Consider the following 7,109-nt stretch of genomic DNA (forward strand, 5'->3'; position numbering starts at 1 on the left):
CTGTGAAGAAAGCTGAGCACCGAAGAATTGATGCTTTTGAACTGTGGTGTTGGAAAAGACTCTTGAGAGTCCCTTGGACTGCAAGGAGATCCAACCAGTCCATTCTAAAGGAGATCAGTCCTGGGTGTTCTTTGGATGGAATGATGCTAAAGCTGAAACTCCAGTACTTTGGCCACCTCATGCGAAGAGTTGACTCATTGGAAAAGACTCTGATGCTGGGACGCATTGTGAGCAGGAGGAGAAGGGGACGACAGAGGATGAGATGGCTGGATGGCATCACCGACTCAATGGATGTGAGTTTGAATGAACTCTGGGGGTTGGTGATGAACAGGGAGGCCTGGCGTTCTGCAATTCATGGCATCGCAAACAGTCAGACACGACTGAGTGACTGAACTGAACTGAATTGATATTATGTAAACTATGATATTGTATTATATACTTGAAAGTTGCTAAAAGAGTAAAACATAAATGTGTCAAAAATATCATAGTTATGTGAAATGATGAATGTGTTAATTAACCTTATTGTAGTTATCATTTTTCAATATACATGTGTATCAAATCATGTTGCACATGTTAAGTTTATGCAATGTTATATGTTGATTATAACTCAATAAAACTGGAGGAAAAAAAATTTGTTTAGAAAATCTACTCTTTGTAAAACTTCCCGTACTTTTGCTTAATATAGGTTGATCAGCAAAATCCTACTCAGGTAGCTATCATAACAATTATATGAAGCTTTTCTAGGTTACAGTATGGCTTAATAATATGTTTCCCATAGAGATAGAAAAAAATTGAATGTGTAAACATGATCTATATTGTATCTGGTCCTGCCTTCCTGTCTAACTTCATCTTCTACGTCTGTCTCTCTCCCTTTGTCCCAGTCATATGGGTCATTTTTATGCTCATGAATGAGCACAAATTTATTTTTACCCCTGTTGGTAAAACTCTTTTCCCAGCTCATTGGGTTAACTCCTTTATCATTTAGGTCTTTGATCAAATATGACTTGCTTATTAAAGACCTTCCCTGAATACTCTATCATATGTAATTCCTTCTTCCCTTTCATCCATCACTCTCTATTCCCTTATTCTGCTTTCTTTTTTCATAGCACTTATCTCTGCATGATATTTTATTATATATATACTTATTAGTTTATTGTCCTTCTTTACTGAAATGTATGTTCTGTAAGAGGAGAAAGCAAGTTTTTTTTTTTTTTTTTTTCTGTTGCAAACCAGAAACTGGGTCTGCGTCCAGTATATAATGCATGATAAGTAAATATATATTGAATTAGTGATCATAATTTTACCGTTCCTGATCTTTAAATACTTTTGATGAATTGTCAGACTCTCTCAATTATTAATTCTCTCAATTAGATATAGCATGGTTCTTCACACTTCTGTTTCCAACTTTCTGTTTCATTCTTTGTTGGAGCTTAGCACTGTGGGAAAGGTCATGGCACTCATGTTTCTTGGACCAACTTGCTGTTCTTGTTACTTAGGAGGACTCTCTTGGAACCTGAAATATTTATGTCATTCAGTTCACTCCATATCTTAAGTTGGGAAGTCAATCAAAATTTAGAAGGTACATATTAGCCACTTAAAAGAAGCCAGAGATTATCACTTATGCATAAGTTATTTTTCAATATCAAGTGAACTAAGATAGGATAGATATAATGATTATCAAGCAAGTTTTGCAACCTACAAATCAAATCACAAAGAAATAAAGGAATAAATCAGTACCCATATATTTTATGTGACTAGTTTCAGGTCTGGTATCTGTAAATAGAATGATAACTCAAGAAACTGTCTTAAAAGCATTCCATCAGTGTGCTGCATGGCCCCACATCTTCCATCCTTGCCTCACATTCCCCAAGAATTTACTATTGTCCCTTAAATGCTTCCATTATCCATAACTTCAAAAACATTGCCTTTTTTTCCTTATAATGCAGCCAATTCATGGAAGCAAAGAAGTGAGCCAAAGACCAGCTACGAATTTTAGGAGCTTGGAGAAAGCAGAGGAAATAAGGAGCAGTCTTCTGAACTCCTATTTGGCATTTTGTAATAATATGTAGAAAATTTTAAATATTTTCATCCTGAGAGATAAAGAATTGGAAGAGGTTAATTTAACAATTGAAACTCAATCCTCTACAGATCTTTTCTGACTACTTTTCAACATTGTGTTTTTCTCAGAGACCACAGATATTTTGTCAGGAAGGCAAACTTTAAGGAAATAATAAAACACTGTGCATTATAGGGTTCATATCTCTGTTAAAGAGAATCCAAGGTTTGATTGTGAGTTGAAATAAACATTAAATATAAGGTTTTATAAAAATCTAAGCGTCCTTTATTTATCTAGAGACCATAATTTGCAGGGGCTACTAAAAGAGCTGATATGTAATATCTCTTTTCTCATCATCCAAGTTTACACATTGGTAAGGCTGGCTTTCATAAAAACCTGACCACTTCCCAAGGCAGGCAAATGAGAAAGCAAACATTTATGGTAAATAGTAATAACCACCTTTTTCAGTTTTATTCAGACATACAATATTTTGTGCTCCAGCCTAATTACTTAACTAGCTCTGTGACCTTAGGTAAATTACTTAACTGCTCTGAACCTCAATTTCCTAAAATATAAATTGTATATAATACTTCTCTTAGCTGTTTTAAAGATGAAACAATATGAAAGTAAAACAAGAAGTACAGTGGCACATAAAAAAAGTTAGTTTTATTTCCCCCTACCTCTATTCTTTTGCCTCTATCTGATTCTTCTTTAAAGAGCTATATTATGGCACATATATGCAATAGCTCTTTTCACTTCAAGATGGTAGAGTGGTTAGGAGTATGAGTTTTGAAATCTAGCAGATCTAGATTCCAATTTTAGCTTCCTTATTTGGTATATAACTTTGAAGCAACTCCTTAACCTTTCTAAGATGCTGTTTCCTCATCTATAAATATCATCTACCTCCAGGTTGTTATCAAATGGAATAAGCAGGTAAAAGACACTGAATGACCCACTAGCTGGAAGTGCTAAATACTTGTTAGCTATTGTATCTCTATTGCTAATATTTGTAACATAATTATTATTACATTTATACATATTATTTTAGATCAGTATTTCCTAATTTCAGGCTGAGGATGAGCACACATTTTTATGTAGGTTTCTTTTCAATTTGTCTCTTAGAGATAGTGATTGTAGCTCTGTTTCCTCTCTCCCTGACTTATTGCAAGGATCTGAAATGGAGAATGTAACTCAAAGTGGGGGATGAAATAGTATTTTGAATGACTGAAATCTGTGAAACTGTGAGTTACTAACAAAGAAATGACTCTCCACTGACTAAAAACGTCCTTCTGAGCTTGGCTTGTATGAGGCAGACCACAAAGAAGGTTCTTTTATAGTCCCTTCTCTCTTATAAAATAGCAAAAGCCAACTTTAAGAACAAAATAGAATGCAAGTCTGGGAGGCTATCTGCTCATGGTGCACTGTCATTCAGTGAAGATGCCGCTGTTGCTATCACTAGGCACATGTCACAGCTTGCCACTGATTACCACCAATTTTGGGAACTGGACACTAAAAATAGACATTGCCTCATGAATTGGTTCAGATGGTGAACAGCTAAAAAGAATAATGAGCTATTTACATACTAGTATCTCATCTTGCCATTTTGAAAGTTTATTATGCTAATGCTTTTGCTGTTCTTTTTTAAATTTCTTATCATACTTCCTCCAACAACTCTCTCTACACCCAATCTCCATGGGCTGAGATTGTGCTGAAAAGTCCCTTTACCCTTTAATTCAAATCTTACTGCTTATTATCTTTCTAAGTCTCTACTTATTTTCTATATCTGAGCCACTGATGCAAGGGTAAAAATATGTGTTTCACCTGGGGTAGTGGTAGCAAGGAGCTTGCCCACTAAAATTTTTCTCTCTCTCTAATGAAGATGGATAAATATTTTACTAGAGCTTAACAACATTGTTAGTTAAGTGAATTATAGCCCTTTCACCAGAAGTCAAGTTAATAACATAGGAAAAGAAGCAAAGGTTTAAGGTCACCTTGGTAGGAACTACAGGCAATGCCCAATATGAGCATAAGTAATTCATGGTCCATAATCACAAAGCAGCAACCAAAATAACACATTTAACATGCAGAGGAAGTAGGATGTGGTAGACTGCTCTGAACTGAGGTTTGAAATAGATACTGGTCTCCTGGTGCTGTTGAATGAACACAAGGGAAAATACAGCTTAGAGAAAAAACATGGCAAGCCTTTTAATCAGTCATTTAATACTTCAGCAATAGAAAGAAAGTATAACCCATGCTTTGTATAGTAATAGTAAGCCCATTTTCCTATTGCTGACAGAGGTTGACCTTCATAGACAAAAATCTTTAAAGTCCTCCAAAGATCCCCCAGACTCCATGCCCATCATTCTAAACTAGAAAATTCCTTAGTTGTGCATTGGAATTTAAAGCTTAGAAACTGCCTCTCTGATACAGCAATGAGTTAGAAAGTAGGAAGCATAATCCAGTTATGTCCAAAGGAAGAATTACCACCACCATCAAAGCCTCCCCAAAAAATCCCCATACTTTTAGGAAGTCTGTGGAATAGGAAGGACCTAACAAAGATCTTCACAACCCAGATAATCAAGACGGTGTGATCACACACCTAGAGCCAGACATCCTGGAAAGTGAAGTCAAGTGGGGATTAGAAAGCATCACTATGAACAAAGCTAGTGGAGGTGATGGAATTCCAGTTGAGCTATTTCAAACCCTGAAAGATGACGCTGTGAAAGTGCTGCACTCAATAGGCCAGCAAATTTGGAAAACTCAGCAGTGGCCCCAGGACTGGAAAAGGGCAGTTTTCATTCCAATCCCAAAGAAAGGCAATGCAAAAGAATGCTCAAAGTACTTCACAATTGCACTCGTCTCACACGCTAGTAAAGTAATGCTCAAAGTTCTTTAAGCCAGGCTTCAGCAATATGTGAACCATGAACTTCCATATGTTCAAGCTGGTTTTAGAAAAGACGGAAGAACCAGATTTCAAATTGCCAACATCCCTGGATCATGGAAAAAGCAAGAGAGTTCCAGAAAAACATCTATTTCTGCTTTATTTACTATGCTAAAGCCTTTGACAGTTTGGATCACAATAAACTGTGGAAAATTCTTCAAGAGATGGGAATACCAGACCACCTGACCTGCCTCTTGAGAAACCTATATGCAGGTCAGGAAGCAACAGTTAGAACTGGACACGGAACAACAGACTGGTTCCAAAGAGGAAAAGGAGTACATCAAGGCTGCATATTGTCTTCCTTCTTACTTAACTTATATGCAGAGTACATCATGAGAAATGCTGGGCTCAAAGAAACACAAGCTGGAATCAAGATTGCCAGGAGAAAAATCAGTAACCTCAGATATGCAGATAACACCACCCTTATGGCAGAAAGTGAAGACGAACTAAAGGGCATCTTGATGAAAGAGAAAGAGGAGAGTGAAAAAGTTTGCCTAAAGCTCAACATTCAGAAGACAAAGATCATGGCATCCGGTCCCATCACTTCATGGGAAATAGATGGGGAAACACTGGAAACAGGGTCAGACTTTATTTTTTGGGGCTCCAAAATCACTGCAGATGGTGGTTGCAGCCATGAAATTAAAAGACGCTTACTCCTTGGAAGGAAAGTTATGACCAACCTAGATAGCATATTAAAAAGCAGAGACATTAGTTTGCCAACAAAGGTCCATCTACTCAAGGCTGTGGTTTTTCCTGTGGTCATGTATGGATGTGAGAGTTGGACTGTGAAGAAGGATGAGTGCCGAAGAATTGATGCTTTTGAACTGTGGTGTTGGAGAAGACGCTTGAGAGTCCCTTGGACTGCAAGGAGATCCAACCAGTCCATTCTAAAGAAGATCAGTCCTGGGTGTTCTTTAGATGGAATGATGCTAAAGCTGAAACTCCAGTACTTTGGCCACCTCATGCGAAGAGTTGACTCATTGGAAAAGACTCTGATGCTGGGAGGGATTGGGGGCAGGAGGAGAAGGGGATGACAGAAGATGAGATGGCTGGATGGCATTACCAACTCGACGGATGTGAGTCTGAGTGAACTCTGGGAGTTGGTGGTGGACAGGGAGGCCTGGCGTGCTGCAATTCATGTGGTCCCAAATAGTCAGACACAACTGAGAGAGTGAACTGAACTGCACTGCACTGAACCAACAATACGTTCAGGGTTTTCGTTATTGTTGTTGTGACAGGAATTAAAGGAAGGGAAAGGATAGTTGGGAGAAGAAGGATGAAAAAAATGTTACTTAGAAGGCACATAGTTTGGTTTTTTTGTTGTTGTTGTTGTTGTTTGTTTTCATTTTTTAATATTAATTTATTTATTTTGATTGGAGGATAATCACTTTACAATATTGTATTAGTTTTGCCATACATCAACATGAATCTGCCACAGGTGTACACGTGTTCCCCACCCTAAACCCCCCTCCCACCTCCATCCCCATCCCATCCCTCTGGGTCATCCCTGTGCACCAGCCCCGAGCATCCTGTAGCATGCATTGAACTTGGACTGGTGATTCATTTCAATATGATATTATGCATGCTTCAGTGCTATTCTCCCAAATCATCCCACCCTGGCCCTCTCCTACAGAGTCCAAAAGACTGTTCTATACATCTATATCTCTTTTGCTGTCTCGCATACAGGGTTATCATTACGATCTTTCTAAATTCCATATATATGTGTTAGTATACTGTATTGGTGTTTTTCTTTCTGGCTTACTTCACTCTGTATAATAGGCTCCAGTTTCACCCACCTCATTAGAACTGCTTCAAATGTATTGTTTTTAATGGCTGAGTAATACTCCATTGTGTATATGTACCATGGATACATATGCATTATGTATATGTACCATGGATACATTCTTATCCATTCGTCTGCTCATGGACATCTAGGTTGCTTCCATGTCCTGGCTATGATAAACAGTGCTGCGATGAACATTGGGGTACACGTGTCTCTTTCAATTCTGGTTTCCTCAGTGTGTATGTTCAGCAGTGGGATTGCTGGGTCATTTGGCAGCTCTATTTCCAGTTTTTTAAGGAAACTCCACACTGTTCTCCATAGTGTCTGTA

This window comes from Bos taurus, chromosome X (genome assembly GCF_002263795.3).
Source record: "Bos taurus isolate L1 Dominette 01449 registration number 42190680 breed Hereford chromosome X, ARS-UCD2.0, whole genome shotgun sequence".
Lineage (NCBI taxonomy): Eukaryota > Metazoa > Chordata > Mammalia > Artiodactyla > Bovidae > Bos > Bos taurus.